Genomic DNA, 21,504 nt, shown 5'->3' on the forward strand with positions numbered 1-21,504 from the left:
AAAAAAAAGTTTCTTTTTTTTTTAAAATTCTGTGTCAACCCTGTTTACTTCTAAGTCTGTGGTTGCTGATATTTTATTTGGGAGTATAAGAGAAACTTGAGTTTTCCAAAGCATAATGTGAGTGGGAAAATAAAACTCAGATTACTAATGGGTTCATTAATAGAAGCTTTTATAGAATCTGAGCGTTAGAAGGAGGCTCAGAGGACATTTAATCCAGTGCTTACCTGACCAAGAATCCTCTCTACCTACTATCTGACACAAGGAGCCATCCAATCTCTGCTCAAAAATCTCCAATGCTGATGAACCTCTTCCACTGAATACTTCGGGACAGGTCTAATTGTTAGGGATTTTTTCACTACATCAAACATAAACCTGCCCCTCTGCAGCTTACACTCCTTTCTTTGGAGTCAGTCTCCACAGACATGTTTGACTTTCCATACCCAGTCAGAAAAATAAAATTTTTGAGAAGTTGTAAAACTAAAATATTTCAGGGGCCTTAGCAGTTATGTGACCTTAGATAACTCATTCCATCTCTCTGAGTCTCTGTTTCCTCATCGGTAAAATAAGAGGACTGGACTAGACAACTTCCAAGACCCCTTCAGGCTCTTAAATTCTATTTACACTTCACTCTAGAAACGGATTTCTTTTTTGCTGTTTTCTAAGTTGCAGTTAAAAGATTTAGCCTGTAGGTGGTGCCAGAGATCAAGATAAGAGTTGTAGCTATTGAAGCCACGTTTTTACATTTTACCTAATTTTTTTTCCAGCCTGATTTCTCCCCTCTGCAAGTAGCAAGTTATAAATTAAAATACTTGTTGAACTTCAAAATTTTCAAAAACAAATGCTAAAATTGTTTTTAATATAATTGGAGAAAAATAAAATGCTATCTTTTTTTTTTCTTGGTTGCCCTTCTCAAGCCAAATGTTGATGCTTTTACATATTTTGTAGATATTTACATATTTTATAGATCTCTCTGGATTCCAAGTGGTGGGGGAGGCGAGGGGAGGCATTCTTTCTTAATTCATCAGCCAGCCTCTCACAGGAACAAGATGGGACCAATCATTATAATTGCATAATTTAACAGGTTTGAAGTGGCCAAGTAGGAACTCAGGAAATAAAGCCATGTTTATGAGTAAACACAGCTCTCTTGATGACTCAATGCTACTTTCCTTATTTTCAAAGTAGAGGTGGTGCTAATAGGTTATTAGAGCAAGACTGTCTTGAGAGATGAATAAGGAAATGACTACAACACAAAGAAAATCTTTTCAGATACTAGAATACAACTTTTGGAAATTATATTCGACTCCCTTCACAGAATATTTTCTATGTCTAGTTTCCAGAAGCAAAAAGGCTACTGACATTTAAAGTGACGAATAGATTTTTGTCATAAATACATATGTGAGCAATTCTTGTTAATCTGGTACATACTTCTCAAGACAAATAAATATTAACCTGATTAGAGCAGAAAGAAAATGTCAGATCTGAACCCAGAGGACCTGGATGAAATCCCAACTCTGTCACCTGTGTGACCTTAGACAAGTCACTGCCTCTTATGGCCTCAGTTCCCTCATTTATAAAATGAAAGGACGGGACTAGTTAACCTCAAAAGTCCCTGTCATATGATCCTGTGAATCAGTTGTTTAGGGAATGTTTTTAAAGTCATGATCTTGTATCGAAATCCTTGGGACTACGTAGGTTTCATGATTACAGCACATCATTCAAATCTGACTTCAGACACTTACTAATTTTGTGACCCCTGGGCAAATCACATCAGCCCATTTTTGCCTCAGTTTCCTCATCTATAAAATGAGCTGGAGAAGAAAATTAATAGCAAACCATTCCAGTATCTTTGCTGAGAAAACCCCAAAGGGGTTCATAAAGAGCTGGACACTGAAACAACTGAACAACAACAAAGCAACATGATTAATTTGGACTAATCTGAGGAAAGGTATTAAGTTGTGTTTTAGTTATTTTGTTAATGTCCTATTCTCCTAATAGACTAAAAACTCCTTGAAGACAAGAGCGAGGTCTTACCTGACTGTGCATCTTCTGCAAGGGTCCAGAATGGTGCCCATATGGGACTCACAGAGTTTGGAATGTGTTTCATTTGACTGATGAGGAAACTGAGGCCCAGAGGGAGGAAGTGATTTGCCTAAGGTTACAGATCTAGTGAGGGGCAGATAGTGCTAAATTTAATTTCTCTGGGTCTCAGTTTCCCCGTCTGTAAAATGAGGGGATTGAACTTCAGGATCTCTGGTTCTTTCTAGCTCTAAACCAATGAATACTGAATTGAAATGCATAGAAACTGAAGGTCAAAAGTTCATTTGAAATGGTGAAAAATATGAACTATTTAACATTTTTAAAGATACTTCAAAATCTTTCAAGCAGTATGTAACTAGGCTAACTAGGATGTAGCCAGTTGATAAACAGCTGTGGCTTATTATAGGCCAGAGGGCAGTATAAAGCCCATTTCCTAACATGAAAAGCATATCCAACCCACTGTGTTGAAGCACAGAACTACAAATCAAAAAAACTGCGTTCTTCCTCTAGTTCTTTTTCATCTTTGGTGCAAATCACTTCACTTCTATGGCACCCACTATCCCCATTTGTAAAATGAGAAGAGTAGAATGGAAAATCTCTAAGGTCCAGCCTGAGGTCTTAGAACTTTAAAAAATAATTCAATCTTTAAAAAATGTTTTGCTAACTATATTTCAATATAATTGGTTTCCATTGTAATTCTATGCATTTAGAAATAGTATTCTGAAAAGGGATTTCCCCCAAACTGTCAAAGAGCTTCTTGACCCTCCTATCAGGTCTCTTTTAGGTTTAATGGAGGCAGAGTGGCAGAGAAAAGTGTTAGATGTGGAGCCAAGGAGACTTGGATTCACATCCCAACTCAGACATTATCTGTGTGATTTTGGACAAGTCAAACAATTCTCATAGCCTCAGTTTCCCATCTGTCTCAAAGGGCTATTTTGTGATCCATTCAAATGAAATAATGTATATAAAATGCTTGGCAAACTTTCAAGTGATATATAAATATTAGCTATTGGTATTATGAAATTTTATTCAATAAGCCTGTATTGAACACCTGCTATATGCTAAGCACTCTGCTAGGCACTAGGGACACGATGACAAAAATAAGACAGTCCTGGGTTGTTCTGACCCTGGAGCTGGGTCAGGAGGTTGATCCAGGAGTTTTAGAAATTTTGCATGGATGGGGTCTAAGACTGTGAACTGCACAAGAATCAGGAAAAGAAGCTAATAACAGCTGTATGACTGACTCAGAATCCAGGTCACAGATCCAGCTCACAACCCTGTGGTGGGGTCTACCGCTAAAAAACCAAGGTGAAGAGCTCAGCCCAACGGCGAATCTGAAATTCTGCTGCAAGTAAACCTGTTTCTCTTAATCTTCAGTCTTCTACCTAGGTGACAGGGGCTGGGATTTCACAGCTATGACTTGGAACTTTAACCAGGGGGCGAGTCTGCAGCTATGTCACCCAAACTCTAACTGGGGTTGCAAAGCCCAAACCTAGAGGGCAACAGTCAAACTTCACTATAGATCAGACCACTTACAGAACATGCTGAAAGTTTTCGGGTCTGTAGCCTGAGCCATCCCTGAGATTCTTGACAAACATAAACCTGGAGGAAAGCAGCAGCAGAACTCCAAAGAACACTGAACATAGCTTAATATGGCTGTGACATTCCCTCCAGAAGTGCACAGAGCCTGTCCCTAACACAAAGTCCTAATTTGCAAATCAGGGCTGGAAAAAGAAGTAAATTTAAGACAGTAATGATAAAGAGGAACTGTTATGGATCCAAGGACACCCCAAAACACAAACCCAACAGTAGTGGGTAACTTTCTTCAAGTCTTAGCTAAAGTCCCACCTATGGCAAGAAGTCTTTACCAGTCCTCCTTAATCTTAGTGCCTTTCCTCTGAGACTATGTGACATTTGTATATAACTGTTTGCATGTTGTTTTCCCAAATACTGTGAATTCCTTGAGAGCAGGAATTGTTTTTCAACCTTTTTTTGTATCTCTAGTGCTTATAGCACAGTAGCTGGCACAGAGCAGATAATAAATGCTAGTTGATTAATTGAATAACTCCATGATATCTTCAAACAAAGCCTCAAAGAAAAATTCAACTTGGCCACAAAGTCAACTAGAATTTCTGAAAAAAATGTGGCAACAGCTAAAAAAAAAACACATGCAATTAATATGTGATTTCTTAAAGAAAGAGTTTGAAAAGAAATAAGTGATATAGAAAAAATTAGAGAGATAATTAACAGGCTAATAATACAAGAGGTATAAAACTTTACCAAAGTTCTTCTGAAATTTATGAGCTGAACAGAAATTAATGACTCCATAAAACAACAAGAAATATTAAAACAACGTCAAGAAAAGTTTTAAAAGTAGAAGAAAATCTAAAATACCTCATATCAAAAATAATTGACCTGGAAAACAGGTCATAGAAAAAATATCAAAGTTCATTGGACTACCTGATGGCCATGATCCAAAAAAGAGCCTGAATATCATATTTCAAGAAATTATGAATGAAAACTACCCAGATTGGGATAGAAATAAATTCAATTCAACAGGAAAACAGGTAGGAACTAAGAGAGGTAAGAGGGCAAGATAGAGGGCACATTCAGGGAGAGATTACTCATAAACAAGATAAATCTCAACCTTGGAGGGTAAATCATGAGGGGTAAGGGGAAGTTTAAAGGAAAGAAAGAACAGGTAACAATCTGTGATTATTGTCTGAGGAAAGGGATAAAAAATGGGACAAAGGAGCATTAATAAATTGCACAAACCATAGATAACTACAGTCATGCACACTTCTCACTACCTTTCTTTTCTCTGCAAAAGAGAAGAGAGCAAAGAGAGGCAAAAATATAAAGAAAATAGAACAGAAGAAAATATAAAATCAACAGTCATAACTGAATGTGAATAGGATGAAACACACAAAAAATAGCAGAGTGGATTAGAAAACAGAACACAAAACTTGAAAGATAAGGATTCACAGAGTAAAAATAAGTGATTGGAACAAAGTTTATTATGTTTCAGCTAAACTTCAAAAGGGAAGGAATCATGATCTCATATAAGACAAAAATAAATAGATTTAAAGACCCTATAGGCAATGAATTAATATAAATTCCTAATACAGAGGCACCAAAATAATCAAAATAATTAAAAGGAAAACAAGTTGCAAGAATCAATATAGAGTAAAACTATAATAGTGGGTGACATACTCCCATTCACACTAAGACAAATCTAAACCTAAATGTTATTTCACAAAAGTTAAATATCATAGATATTTGAACTATAAAACACATCTGAACTATTAGACACGTCTTTTAATGACTACAATGAAATAAAATTATGTTCAGTAAAGAGCTGTTGAAAAAAGGATTAAGAATCAATTGACCAGGTCATATGAACAACAAGATGGAGGACCAGACATTTTCTCTGGTTATCATGACTACTCAAACCTCTCCAAAACAGAAATTACGTGCTGGAGATAAAGCAACTTCAGCTGTCTCCATGAACTAGGACACTCAGAATCCAAAATAAAGTTAACAAGAAAAAGAAACCCATGAACTGATGCTCACTCAGCACCCCGCCCTCACCTCCCACGCTATTGGCAAGGAGCCTGCGCTAGCAGTCCCAAGGGCCTAACAAAGGCTTACAATAGAATATAGTCCATTCCAGCATCCTAGTTCCCCTTTCTTCTTTCCAGTTATGAGAAGTCCGGGCTCCAGGCTGCAGAAGTTTACCTGGGCCATGACAGACAGACAGCTACAGCCTTTCAGGAACGAAGCCTACCAGGGGCCACAACCCTGCAGCAACAGCACTCTACAGCTCTAAATGGTCAGGGCCAGAACAGACACCTCCATAACACCAGCAGGGCAGATCTCTGAACTGCTTGTTCCAGACCAGAGAACTAAGAAACAGAGGAAGGACAACTGGACACTGTCAGTGGCGAGACTATGGGGGAAGGGGGGAGTGTGCAGAGCAGGTGCACAGCACTCCACCAAAACAGAGGGAAAGAGCACCACTTCCAGGTGGGGTCAGTTCTGAATACCCAAAAGTCACTTGGGGCAGAAACCTAGGCTGGTGAGCCATGAATGGCACAGGGTGGGTGGAGTTTGAGGTGCTTTGAGATTAGCCCCTAAGGAAATCACTGTCAGAGGGAAGAGAATCAGAAAGTGAATAGAAGAAAATCAGAAGGGGAAAGACTGAAATGACCAAAGATCTCAGGAAGAAAACCTTGAACATAAGGAGATAAATCAATAGGGAAAATATTAACAACAGGAGGAAATTCAGACTCCACATAGAGTAAATGAGTTCAGGCACCTATGAATAAATACTACAAAACAAAGGAAAATGGTCCAACATTTGATGACACTTGTGGAATGTGAGGAGAACACAGAACCACAACAGACTGGTCCTTAGTGGTTCAAAAGAGATATGTGAATTAGGAAAACAATTTATGGCTCCCTTATCAAAAATAATGGGCAGGATAGAAAAGTCTCACCAAAGAAACAAAAGTGAGAAAAATGGGTCGGGAATGCAACTATATAGAAGTAAAGGACAATCTAGAAGAAGAGAAAGCCAAATAAAAATGACAGCATTAAAAGAAAATATGCTCATTGTGCAAGCAAAACCTAGTGATCTCAAAGTCAGGCTGCATAGAGACAATCTAAGGATCATAGGTCTCCCTAAAGAACAAAACAGGACAAAAAAAAAAACCCTTAACACCACAATGCAGAAAATAATAAAAGAGAACTGCCCAGAACTTTTGCACATTGAAAATGAAACTGGAAGAATTCACAGATCACTTCCAGAAGGGGGAAAAATGAAGGTGGCCAACTCCAAGACACATATTGGTTAAATTTAACAATTCACAAACAAGTTATTTGAGCAATCAGGGAAGAGACTCTTCAAATACAAAGGAAAGAAATTTTTAATAACACAAGACTATTCTGCACCCACTAGAAAACAGAGGAGGTAATGGAATGTGTCCTGAAGGTCACTGGAGCTCAAGACACAACCCAGAGTGACCTACCCACAAATCTGAGCTTGACTATGCATGAAAAAAAAGGCATGTTCAATAAGAAAGAGATGTTTGAAATATTTTTTAGAATGAAAACCAGAGCCTAAGAGATTGTTTGCTTTTCAAATACCCCAAACGACAGAAGTGCAGGATGACTGAATAAATGCAACCACTAAAGACAGCTAGCAACAATGGCAGCAGAGAGATCAGTAAGAAACTTTCTAAAGGTGTACAAGGAGACAGGGTGAAGGTGGAGACTGGTGGCAGTAACAATAAAGAAGGAGGCATGGAGTATTATGGACAGAACCTGACAACACTGTTTTTGCTTTTGTTTTTTGTTCGTATGATCTACCAGGTCAAATCAAGGGCTAGTTAGTAATGAAGTGAAGCTGACCCTATGGTCTCAGAAAGAGAAGAGCCTATTGGGGAATGGATGAAGAAAAGAGGGAAGGATGAAAAAGGGAGAAAAGGTAGAAGACCTTGCTTTGGTGGTGGGAGAGGGTTCCACTGATGAATGCTCCTGAGTGAAGAGAAGAGGATCTGTAAAGGGACATAGGAACCTTGTGCTAGAGGTGGCCTGGAGGATTTGGTGCTCGAAAAGTCTGCTCATCCTACCTTGGGATGTCATGGTTGAAACTCCTTAAGACAAGTGGCACCTCCTGAAGTGAAAGAGCGTGAACTCAGAGAGGAAATTTTGAGGCAAATGGGAAAAAACAGTAACCAGAGGAGAGTATGGAACAGTGGCAGGCTGCATAACCAGAGACATGGTAGAGGTGGGGCTCTACCATGGGACAGAAACTTGCAATAATTTGCATTGTTCTGGGAGTGAGGAACAATGGAAAAGGAGAATCCACCCAAAAGTACAGCCAGCCTGTCCCTGGCACAAAGCCCCAGTCTAAGAACCAAAGCCAGAGATGACTAAATCAAATAAAACAGTACAAATATTACTGTAAATCTAAAATTCTCCAAAAAGAAACAGCAAGTAATACAATAACAACTACCAGAAGAGACTCAAAGGAGGGGGAAAAAAGGATTTTCCACAAGTACTACACAAATACTATACCTAGAAGAAACAAAGTAAAAGACTTTTAAAAATAAAATAAAAGCTCTGAAATAAAGAATTTAAAAGGAAAATAAAGAATTGAAAAATTTTATCCAGAGAACAGACTCCTTGAAAATTAGTATAGACCAAACAGAAATCATTGACTCTATGAGACAAAATAGAAGAAAATATAAGATATCTGATATTGAAAACAACTGACTTGGAAAACTGGTCAAAGAGAATTAATGTAAGAATTATTAAACTGTTTGAAAACTATGAACCAAAAAAAAGCTTGGACACTATATTTCCAGAAATCATAAGCTATAACTGCCCAGATCTATTAGATCCATTGGACAAAGTAAAGATAGAAAGAATCCACTGAACACCTCTTGAAAAGAAACCTCTGAAGGAAAAGTTCCAAGAAGGTTATAGACAAAATCCTATTTCAAAGAACAAATACTGTACACAAAAAAATAAAATACTATTTAAAAGAAAAAAAATGTATTGTACACATCCAGAAACAAAGTTCAGGGGCAGCTAGGTGGCGCATTGAATAGAGCACTGGCCCTGGAGTCAGAAGGACCTGAGTTCAAATTCAGCCTCAGACACTTGACACACTTACTAGCCGTGTGACCCTTAGACAAGTCACTTAAACCCAATTGCCCTGCCTTCCCCCCTCCAAAAAAAAAAGTTCAATTACAAGAAAACTACAGTTGGGATTATCCAAGACCTGGCAGGTACCTTAAAGACAAACTTATACTAAAGACGAATTGCACAAGATAAGCTTCTACTAAAAACAAGAAAAGATTATGGCATAAGATCTAAATTAAATCCCAAAAGGCAAAAGGGGTAGGCATACAAATAATAGCTTACCTAGAAAATCTCAGAATAGGACGATGGGCTTTTAATGGACTAGAGAACTTTTAAGCACTTCTGATAAAAAGACCAGAGTTTAGTAGGAACTTTGAAACAAGAGAATCCAGAGAAAGGTAAAGTTCTTGGAGCAATTGGAAGGAATTGTATAATGAAGTAGTTCTAGCATGTATTCTATCAGAAATTTACCCATTTCAGAAGGTATTGAGGGAATTAAGTAAGAAAAAGATGGGGAGGGGGAATAGATTTGTTATGTTCTGAGGTTTAAGAAGAGGAAAGGGATAGGGCAGCGAGGTGGCGCAGTGAGTAGAGCACCAGCCCTGGAGTCAGGAGGACCTGAGTTCAAATGCGACCTCAGACCCTTGACACATTTACTAGCTGTGTGACCTTGGGCAAGTCACTTAACCCCAATTGCCCTGCCTTCCCCCTCCAAGAAAAAGAGGAAAGGGAAGGAAGGGGAAAAGAAGGAATACACTGGAGAAGAAAAGAGGAAGTAGGTAGTGGGGCTTTTTATTTCTCATAATTGGGATGTGTAAGAAGAAGAGTATACAAATAAAGAGCGAGTATGAAGGGAGAGCATCATATGCGCCTCACTTTGATCTGAAATGGGCAATGAAAGACTGAACATATACAGCATTTGGTAAAGAAATACATCAAATTCAACAGGGAAACAAGAAAAGATAGCTGGGGGCAGTTTAAAAGGTAATATAATATTAAGGAGGGAATAGCCAAACAAACTTCTTGACACCCAAAAGAGAGATGAAAAGGGAAAAAGAAAAGTAAAGAACTAGACTCTAAAGAGGTTCACATCAGTTGAGGAATAGCTAAAGAAATGCATGTAATGGGAAATTATTGTGCTGGAAGAAATGATGACAGATACAATTTCAGAGAATTCTATGAGGTGTTAATGGTTCTAGACTGAAATAAGCAGAACTGGAGGAACAATTTATACAGGAACAACATTGTAAAGAAAAAACACTTTGAAATGCTTAGAAACACTGCTCAGTGCATTGACTAGCTATGTCTCCAGAGGACATGTGTTAAAGCGTGCTTGCCCACCTTTGGACAAAGAGGTGATAGACTTATGATGTAGAAAGAGACATTTATTTTGGGCATGGCCTCCATGTGAATTTGTTTTAATTATGCTTATTTGTTGCAAGATTCTTTTTTTCTTTCAGTTTTTAATGAGAGAGGGCACTGAAACATTTTTTTAAAATACAAAGAATATTTTTTACAATACAAATATTTATGTATTTTAAAGCAAGTGATATGAAATAGAGGTTCAGTTTAATATATAATCCCATTTTTGTTCTTCTGTACATATGGAAATACTCATTTCTGGTTTTTAAGTTCAAAATAAAAATAAAATATTAAAATATTTCTAGCAGCTCTTTGTTTTTAGTGACAAAGAACTGGAAACTAAGAAACTAAGAATTGGAAACTAAGCCCATCAATTGGCGAACGAGCCCATCAGGTGGGGAATGACTGTACAAAATATGGTATATGAATATAATGGAATATTATTCTGCCATAAAAAATAATGAAAGGAGCGGTTTCGGTTAAACCTGGGAAGGTTTGTACAAACTTGAGCAGAATCAGGAGCAAAATTTCTACAATAACAACATTTTAAAGATAAACAACTTTAAAAAACTTAAGAACTCTGACTAGTGAATGTCTAAATAGGATTCCATGGGACAGAGGATGAAACAAGCTACCCACCTCCTGACAGAGAGATAAGGGACTCAAGATGCAGAAGGAGCCATCTGTTGTTTTTGCTGTTCAGTCATCTCAGGCATGTCTTAGGCTTCATGACTCTATATGGGGTTTTCTTAGCAAAGGTACTAGAGTATCTAGTATCCTTCTCCAGCTCATTTTACAGATAAGGAAACTGAGGCAAACAGGGTTAAGTGACTTTCCCAGGGTCACACAGCTAGTAAGTTTCTGAGACCAAATTTGAGCTTAGGTCTTCCTGACTCCAGGCCCAGCACTCTATCCACTGTGTCACCTAGCTGCCTAGAATGAGCCATACATTACGGCCAGCATGGGAATTTGTTTTGTTTGACTGTGCATATTTCTTTCAAGGATTTTTCCTTTTTTCTTTTTTCAGTTTGGCTTTCGATGGGGGTGGTAAAAAGTAGAAAGAATAAATGCTCATTAATTGAAAATTTTTTTTAAATTAAAACTAATAAATGCAGCTCAGGAGTTTGAATTAATGAGATTTGGGGAAAAGGGAATAGAGAACTGTGAGGCATTCATAAGGAGGGAAATTAAACTTGACATTCCAGGATGTTGGGCTTTGGGGAGAACTCTGTGACCAATAAAACACTAGGGAATAAGTTTCTCAGATGTTTGACCTGTTTGTCTTTTTGTTGTTGCAAGACACATAAGGAGAGCTCTGAGCAAAGTTGAGGTAGGGAGGGACTCAAGGGAGGAAGAGAGGGAACAGAGTTAGTAAACTGTAGTGGTAATTACTTATATCCTCAATGGAGAAATTTTAAAAAAAACATTAAAATATTAAGCACATATACAGAGAAGGCACAGAAAGAGAATGATTTGGCATGGTGAAAGGAATGCCAACACTACCATGCTAAAAAAGAATGCTGCAAAAAATATAAAATTTAAAGTGAAAGGTTAGAATCTTTTGCATGCTCTTGTTTCAGATTTATAGCTATTTTTTTCTTGAAGTTATATCCTTCAAAAACTTAAGTTTTGTGTGCATTTTTTTAAATGGCCTGTTATTTCATGCTGTGGGAAGCAGCTTTGGTTAATTGTATTCATTATTGGAACACCTTAATTTTGAATTCTGGCTTAGCCAATGTTAAGCTATGTGACAATGAACAAGTCACTTAACCTCTCTGAGATAGTTACCTTATCTGTAAAATGTAGATAATCAGTATCTGTCTCACAGAATAGTGGTTAGAATTGAGATTCTAATGCAAAATTCTTTATAAATTATATATACATATGTATATATGCATATATCAATAGAGAGATAGATAGATAGACAGACAGACAGAGCTAGATGGATAGCAAGGGCTATCCAAGACATGCAGCATGTGGGTGTTGTGTGGCTCCAAAGGAGGCAGAATAGACATTGATAGCCTCCTCTCCCTGCCACCCTTCTCCAAGGAAGACTTTAACTTCTGCCAGGAGGGCAAACAAGAAGTTGGAGCAAGAAACTTGGCCACTCTGTTCTCCTCGAGAATAGGGGATACCAGGCTAGTATATCTGCCCCCTTAAATTTTATTCATCTATTCACAGATGGGCTAAACCAGGTTGAGGGTAACCTACAGGCCTCATACCTGTTGATGAGTTAGGGGAATGTCTATCCCAGGCATGTGAAGACTTCTGCATGGTGGATTGACGGATGAGAACAATTTGTTCAAATGGCCGTGAAGGTGGCTGAAGCAGGCACTGTGGAATGCTTAGAACTTGGTCAGACATGGAAGATGTCAAGGTCATCCACTGCATCCCAGGCCATAGCCGGTCTTCTTAACTTTTGTCTTGTGACTGGACTTCAATGACTCTGAAAGAGACAATGAAGCTGATGACTCTGCCCAGCTCTTCCTCATTTAAATCCAATTCACACACCAGTCAGAACATCACCTAGATGTCATTGGTCCTCTTCAAAAACAAAGGACAAACATCAACAACGTACATATATATGTCAGATTGTACTATCATTATCGTCCCTTTATGAATAGAGAAACACTCAAAAGGGAATTGAATATCAGTTCTCCATGATGCATGTACATGACACGGCTTATGCACGTGTGTCAAAATAAGCAGACAATGATATGTCCTTCAAAGTCTCACATAAGTCAGTGTTATTCTATACGGCATCAGACCTGGATCCAGGCCACCTGCCCTCACCTTTTTGCTCCAGGGTCTTCCCAGGAAGCCCTGTGTCAGTCCTGATCTAGTCTATCTGCCTCAGAGGTCTTGGTCTTCACCCTAAGGCTTTCTCCAGCACACAGAAGGTTGATCCTAGACCATACCCAACTCAAACTCCACTCAAATAGCTCCTGCCTCCCAGACCATACCTTCACCTGTTGCTGCCTGCTATGAAGCAGGTCTCTTTGGCCTCATAAGATACACACCTTCATGGTTCAAGCATCATGGGAGGGACTTGAACAATCTAATCAACCTGCCTTTCTCAGTGGATCTTTCTCCAGCCACTGATACTCTGCCGGGATTCATTCCTCACTGGTTAGCATATTCTCTTTCTTTTTTTTTTCTTTTGGAGAGGGGAAGGCAAGGCAATTGGGTTTAAGTGACTTGCCCAAGGTCACACAGCCAGTAAATGTGTCAAGTGTCTGCGGCTGGATCTGAACTCAGGTCCTCCCGACTCCAGGGCTGGTGTTCTACTCACTGCACCACCTAGCTGCCCCTGGTTAGCATATTCTCACTGCTACATGTTCTCCTCATCCCAGTGATTCAGAATCACCAGCTATTGTTATACAAACCATATTTCACATCCCCCACTGCCTACCCCCTTAATCCCACCCTCATTGACCTACCTCCATAATATCCCATTCTAAATCTATCTACCTCTTCCACTGTGCTCTCTCAAATGCCCACTCCATAAGTGACAAACTTGCCTTCATCTTAAACATTTTCCTTTCTCATTCCTTCTATTTTATCACATTCACCGACACCTGACTCCATCCTGATGACAATCCCTGGCCACCCTTATAGTACTGATTACACTTTCACTTGTAAGAATAGAGTGAGTAAATCAATCAAATCACCCAATGTCAATTAATATAAGTGACAAAATGCCTAGATATCTTAAGAGTGTGAAAACAAATATCAATCCATATCTCAATCCTGGGCTTTAGTTTCAACCAATCAATCAATCAATCATAGACGTTAGAAGCAAAATTCCTTCAAACTGGAGTGATGTCATGCAGGAATCACATTCAGATTGGCTAAAGAACCATAACCACGCCCTAAGAGTAATCTAAGAAATAGCAAGCCACTTTAGAACTGTATTACAGAGATTGGAGCAAGTACGTACAAAACCTTGAGAAGGAACCACTTGAGGGGAAGGCAAGGCCTTGGTGCAGATCTCCAGAACCTTTTGGCTGGAGAAGGATTTTGTGAGCTTCAAAGGATCTGAAGATTTTATTATTTCTCAACTTACCATCTGCATCTGGTGTCCTGACCACATACCCAAATCAGCTGAAGGTGGCCTATGTATTGGGAGCCAAGGACAAACTGGATATAGATTTATAGCTCCTCCAAGTATCCAGCAGAGAAGCTACGCCATGCCTAAGGGGAACTTCTTGATCACCCCACAAAGGAAAGAAGAGGACTGAAAGCAACCAGGATCTGTGAGTTAGCCCTTTGCCACATATGGTCTCTCAGCTTGAACCCACTTTCCTCTGCACTCTATACTGGTGGGAGAACATGTTACAGATTTTTGTCAGGAAGTTTAATACCAACTCTACTGCCTTTTAAAATACCTCTTTCTAAAAGCTGCTTAAGTCTATCTGGTTACAAATGATTCTCAACTGAAAATCTTAGAAAAAAGGATACCAATGGGAACTCATTCACTATATAGAATTAGAAAAGATACCCCCACTCCACCCCTCAGGAATCCAGCTGGCAGGTCTTCTTCTAGATAACTGGTCTTGGATGAGTCAGAACACTCTTTGCTCCCCATTGCTACTTCCAGACTCTCCCTCTACTCCTATCACTCAGTAGTAATCTCTCCTTTGATGTCCATTCAATTCAACTTTATCTCACAGTTAAGATACTGGTAACTGTTATCTACCAACCTCCAGGACAATCTCCCTTCCTCAATGATTTCAGTGCCTGGCTCACAGTCTTCTCTCAAACCCAATTCCTGCTCTCATACTAGAAGCCTTCAAAATACATACTGATATTCCTACAAGCACTTCTTCACATTCCTTCCTCAATCTACATGATTCCCATGACTTCATTACATATAGAAATGGTCATGTCCTTGGTCTTGACATTACCCACAAATGTTCTTCCATGTTCATAAACTCTTTTATCTGATCATTGTATTTTATCACTCAATCTTTCTCTCTGGTTTATGGCTACTAACCTTTTATCCTCATCATGTCTTCTATCTAGTCCTTCTACCCTTCAGGTTCCTAGGTCATCACCCCTGAATTGGCTATAATCTCTTACTCTCCCTATCTCTACTCCTTAGTGAAGTAGTTTAACTCTCTATTACCCTTTATACTCAAGTCTCTTGCCCCCTTACCCTATCACTAATCATGCCCTGCCAAACCCAAACCTAGGATTACTCCCATAATCCAACTCCTTCTCTCCTATTCAGGTGTTACTGAAAAGATCTGGAGAAAAATCACAAAGCTGTGCTCACCAGTTACTACAAATATGTTAAATGCTCTCCAATGGCCCTTCACTGCATCAAGGCAATCCTTTTACACATCACTAATCAATTCATATTCCCATTCACCACAGCAGCTATTCCAAACCTTTTCATCCCTTCTCAAGCCTCCCATATAACTCTCTGCCCCTGCCCTCTCAGGTGAAGACACTGCCTCATACCTCACCATTCATCAAGAGCTAGCTCTTCTTTCCTCCTCCTCCTCATCTCACATCTTTCAAATGTCTTCTGCCACTCCCTCACCCCTGTCTCATATGAAAAGTGGCCCTTCTTCTTCTCAAGGCAAACCTCTCTATACATACTCTTGATTCCATTCCATCCTGTCTTCAACAGATAATACCCTCTACCATCCCCACCTCCACTAACCTTCTTACTCTTCTCACTTGTTAGTCCACTCACTCTTCTTATCTACTGCCTTCTTTATAAAAAAGCCCCTAACTGTCCCATCTCAAAACAATTTTCATTTGATCCAACTATTCCCTCCAGCTATTGATACATTTGATATGATACATCATATAAATATATCCTCCCCTTCATGGCTAAACCACTTAATACAGCCTATTAATGCTTCCACTCCCTCCCTTCTCATTCTAAACCCTCTGCAATCTGGCTTCGATTCTCATCATTCAAGTGAAACTACAATCTTCAAAGTTACCAAAGATCTCGTAATGGCCAAATCTAAACACCTTTTCTCAATCTTCATTCTTTTTTATTTCTCTGGAACTTTTAACACTGTTAAGCACTCTTCTTTTTTCTTTTCATACCTGTCTAACAGCTCTTCCTCAGTTTCCTCTGCTGAATCTTTATCCAGGTCGTACCTACTAAACGTTGGAATATTGTTCTCATCAGCCCTTTCCACCAGGGAAAGTCTTCACACGCTTGGATTAGACATCCCCCTTACTCTGCTGAAGCAGGCACTGTGGAGCACGTAGAGCTTAGTCAGTCATCAAAGACGCCAAGGTCATCCACTGCATCCTGAGCCATTGCCAGTCTTCTTGACTTTTGTCTTGCCACTGGACTTCGATGAAGTAGAAGAGAGAGTGAGGCTGATGACTCTGAGCAACTCTGCCTCTCTTAAATCCAATTCATGCCCAAATCAAATCATCACCCAGTGATGTCATTGGTCCTCTTTGAGAACAAAGGGCAAACAACATCTAAGGGTATCCCCTAGGGTTCTGTCCTTGATCATTATCTTTTTTCTTTCTATACTATCTCACTCTGCGATCTCGTTATCTCCCATGGGTTCAATGATCATCTTTATGAGGATAATTCCCAGATCTTTGTATCCAGGTCTAACTGTTCTCCTGAATTTCATCTAGGCTGGAGCAGTCGATAGAGCAATGGGCTTAGAATCAGGAAGACCCATCTTCATGAGTTCAAATCCAGTCTCAGATACTCGCTAGCTGTGTGACCCTGGGAAAGTCACTTAACCTTCTTTGCTTCAGTTCCTCATCTGTAAAATAAGCTAGAGAAGGAAATGGCAAACCACTCCAGTCTCTTTGCCAAGAAAACCCCAGATGGCATCACAAGGAATCACACATGACTGAATAAGTAACAAATCACTAACTGCCTCTTGGTTATCTCAAACTTTTTTTCTTAGCGTCCCCATCTTACAATGATGCTTAATAGATGCTTGATGACTGTTTGACTGATTGTTTAAATCATTCATTAAATACTTTTAATACAATTCTAGAACTAGAACCTTCCCCGATCTCTTCTGACTATAATGACTATCTCCCTCAGATTCCACAGAGCATCCTGTTCTGCACCTTCCTGGTGCCCTTACCACGTAATATTGTATGTTACATTTATTTGTATCTGTATCCTTTTCTCATTACGAGGCTGTGAGCTCCAAGAGGATAAATACCCGGTCTTAGCTAAATTTTATATCTTCCTCAGGGCCTCACAATAGCACAATAAATATCAGTTGAATTGAATTAATAGGAATCTATTCTGTGAAAGGTACAGTGAGGGATATGAATAAGGATAATATCCTCACATTAATGAACCTAAAGGTCTGTAAAGTGTTTTACATGTCATTTCATTTGAGCCTCACAATTACCCAGTGAAGAATACTATGATCCCCATTTTACAGATTAAGAAATTGAGGCTCAGAGATTAAGTAAATCATGCAGGGGTCACAGATCTAGTAAGGATCTGCAGTAGGATGTGAACCCAGATCTTCCAGACTCCAAGTTCCCTGTACAGTGCTGCGGTTCAGACAGGCCACAGCTACCCCCAAGCTGTATATTGCCACTTCCTAAATTGATGACATGTTCGAGCAATTTTATAGAATTTATTTTTCTCTTTTCTCCTGATAGTCTTAATCCATTTCATTTTATGAGCCGTGTTAAACTTTTCCACGGATAAGAAACTTCCTTGGAGAGTTTTACCCATGGCCTCTGGAAGAAAGAGGCAAAGGAATGTTAGAAACCCAACAGCCTCCGTAGAATGTGATAATGCTACTGTTTCAGAATCCTGTCAATAACCAGCGGTTGAACCTTTTTGTTATTTTTCTTAAACCATACCACGTTTCTTGGGGGATGAGATCCTTGAACAATCCTTCAAATCTAACCTGAGAACCTCCATGTTAGGACCAAACCATTCAGTCCAATTAAGTCCCAGCTAGGAGGATTGATTATTTGAGGTATCCAAAAAACACACAATGTAAAATTGTCAAATGATTCTAATTGGAGTCATGAAAACCATTCCTCCGTTTTAGAGAATATTTTTCCTGGAAGGCCACAAATAGCTTTCTGATTGGAATTCAACTTATTCCAGGTGCAACTTTGCACTTCATTACAGGATTCAACTGCACGTGGGAGTAACTAAAAAGGATTGTAAATACATTATGACCAAATTCCTATCCCTCCTTCCTCCCTGACCCTATGAATTTTAAACAGACTCACTTCTGGAGAAATGTTTTTCTTTTTTTAATACACTAGGAAATTTAGATTGCAAATTTTTAAAACTTGGATATTCACAGTAAGCATCATCACCATATCTCACATTTATATAGCAATTTACAGTTTACAAAGTTCTTTCCTCACCATAATCCTGTGAGGTAAGTGGTAATTAAAGCCATGTTTTTCCTTTGGAGATTTCAATAGATCATTCCCTTTAAATTTGAGAAAACTTTATTCCCTCCATATGAAACTCATTTTGAACATATTTCCACATACTTGGATTTTGAAGGGAGAGTCTAAACACAACTGGTTCTCCCTCTATCAATTATCCATTCGACCCTTTGGTATAATAAGACAATGGTTTCTCCAGAAACCTCAAGGAAATAATGTCTCAGATATCAATGTGAATTAAAAGGCTTCATAGGGCAAGCTTTTTTCTCTCACATATCCATTTCTTTCTCAGCCTTTGTTCTAGACACAAAACATCCAGAAGGACTTATGAAACATGGTATTTAATTACAAACCTATCTTTTATGTCTTGAAAAATCACTGACAGTAGCATTATGAACATAGGAAGTGTTTGGTTAATGAGTTTCCTAATTATATAGTGGAAACGCAAAGAAACCTTGGCCACATATGTCTAAAATATGAAAGCTCCCCCCGCCCCATCATTTTGGTTCACCAGAACTGACCAATTCTGAGGCCAGAGTTATACAAGTATCTAAAATTAAGTGATCTGAAACACCACTTTGTGGGCCTTCTAGTTGTACAAAAAGGTTCAACAGAGTCTGGGGTATTTCCCACCTCAGAAATATAATGAAGGGCCTACTTTTTAAAACATAAGCAAACAGAGCTTCTTCTATGTCTCAGTGACAGTGAAATTAGAGAAAATCCAAAAGGTACATTTTGCAATGCATTTTGAAACCATGAATCCCACTTTTTGCTTCAGAGCATAGACAAAGAGTCTCAAACCTCATGAAAATCAATGAATGCTGGTTAAATGACCACTAATAGGGCTATGCTCCCAGTCCTTGTTCTGAAAGCATTGCGATCTTATAACTTTACATGTTGTGTTTTGGATCTATATTTTGATTCCAAATTATACATACGAAGGACAAAAAATGCAATAGTTGAGATAATTCCCCAATTTATTTATGTTTGGCTTTGGAAGACATTATATAGTTGCTTTTGCAAGCAAACTTATCTTTCGGATTTCTTAAGTTTATAGTTGAATTTCTCTGCATTCACTGGGCACACCAGGAGAAATCCTGGTCCTCTTCCCCCCCGCCCCACCCCCTCGTTCTCTGCAATTAGATGATAGTTTGAAGCAGACCTAAACCATTGACATGACAGCCACTCCCTACAATTTCTACCTAGCTCTGCCAGTCTATAATTTGATTCTGGCCAGAAAAAAAATGGCTTGAATAGCCACTCCGGCCCACTATTAAATGCAATGCCTATCATTAATTTAAAGAAAAGCCAAATATGAAGTGAAATTAGTAAAAAAAAAAAAAAACCTTCACAAACCTTATATTCTATCAAAATCTTAACTATGTTATTTTAAATTGCAAGAAGGATGGGGGTAGGGGTGAGGAACAATTGCCCAGTTCCCTCTGCCCAATCTGGCTTTTGTGATATTTTTATTTCTTCCCTTCCCAAAAGTATTTGCTTGAGAATGTAAATTTTTTAAATTGCCTTAATGATATAATTTAGGAACTGCCCAAGCCCCTAGCCTTCCAAATGTGTGTCTGTAAGAACTATGTTGAATTGATTGACTTTATGTGTTTTCTTTGTTATTCCTTGGGGATTATAACTTCAGGGTGAAATAGGAGCTTATTCAATTAGTACAAAGGCCCTGGCAGTAGCAAACCTCATTTTTGCAAATTTTTTTTTCCTCTTTTGGCCTTGGTTTGTCACTAGGTTTGAGTCAGGCTGCCTGCTTCTAAAATTTGCTTTTCGTTCCTATACTTTTATCATAACAAAGATTCCCACAAAAATATCTTATAATTTTTGGTGAAACAAGCCAGGATAATATTTTGAAAAAAAATACATTTTTGCAAATGAAAGTAGAATTAGATTTTATTTTATTCGCTAATAAAAATGACACCATTTATCTTTTTCTTTTTAATTCCAAAACTCCTATTGCAAGCTTAAGACCCAACACTCCTACTGCAAGTTTAATCATGTTAGTTATTTTTCGGTGAAATACAAGTATCTTTTAATAACAGCTCTGGACAGAAATATTTAAGAAGGATCCCTGTATATCTCCCAATTTTCAAAATTCGAAATGGTATTAATGCAGCATTTTAGTAAAAGATGAGCAACAAAAGTGAAAGATGACTTTGTACTCATTGTATTTACGAGGAAAATTTGCTACTTGAATTCCTTAAAAGCATAGCTGTTGTTACTGAAATAAGGGAAAATATTGAAAATCTTTTTTTACCTCCAGGATATGATGAATTTATCACACATCAATTTGTGTAAGCAATATTAAATGCTGCCTGCATTGTAAATCACGTAGCTCAGCAGCGGATATAACTTCTAATTGGATAGTGATGTTCATGATCTCAGAAAGCTGCCAGCAAAATTGGTTTTTGGGGATGACTTTGCTTGGAAATTGCCCTGCAGGGAACCATTTCCAATTGATTATCCTTCATTGCTAATAGCCTCAAAGACTTTTCTGTGGACAGTCCACTTCTACATTTAAATGTAAATCTTCATAGCTTGACAAAGTGATGATCAAGAAAAGGGAGGGAGGAACACAATAAAATAAATGTACAGCTTGCAAAACTTAAAGGAAGTCAGAGGGCAATCTGAAAATTAAAATGCACCCAGCTTGACAAAGCTGCTTCTATCAGGGAGTGAATGAAATCTCTTCAAGGAAGGGGTCCATGCGGAATAGTCACAGAATGGTTACAGCTTTCAAGGCTCAGCACAATGCCATCAACGGGCATTTACACCCCATTTATTAATGGGTGTTGGGGGGAATGCTTCAGAATATTGGTGCAGGCACAGCTTATGTGGACCGCAGCTGGACGTATGTAAGGCTGACAACTGAGCCCAGACACTGACACTGTGAATGAAGTTTTTGTTAGGTTTCGGTTTTTCAATGGAGAATGGCTGAAACAAGGGATCCTGTATTAATTTGCACGTGCTGGGTGCCTCTGAAACTGATATAGAAAATGCCCCCAAACAACCTAAAAGCTCAGTGTTATAATCTTCACAAAAGCCTGTTGTGATAGG

Source organism: Trichosurus vulpecula, chromosome 3 (genome assembly GCF_011100635.1).
Source record: "Trichosurus vulpecula isolate mTriVul1 chromosome 3, mTriVul1.pri, whole genome shotgun sequence".
In the NCBI taxonomy this organism is placed as follows: Eukaryota; Metazoa; Chordata; class Mammalia; order Diprotodontia; family Phalangeridae; genus Trichosurus; species Trichosurus vulpecula.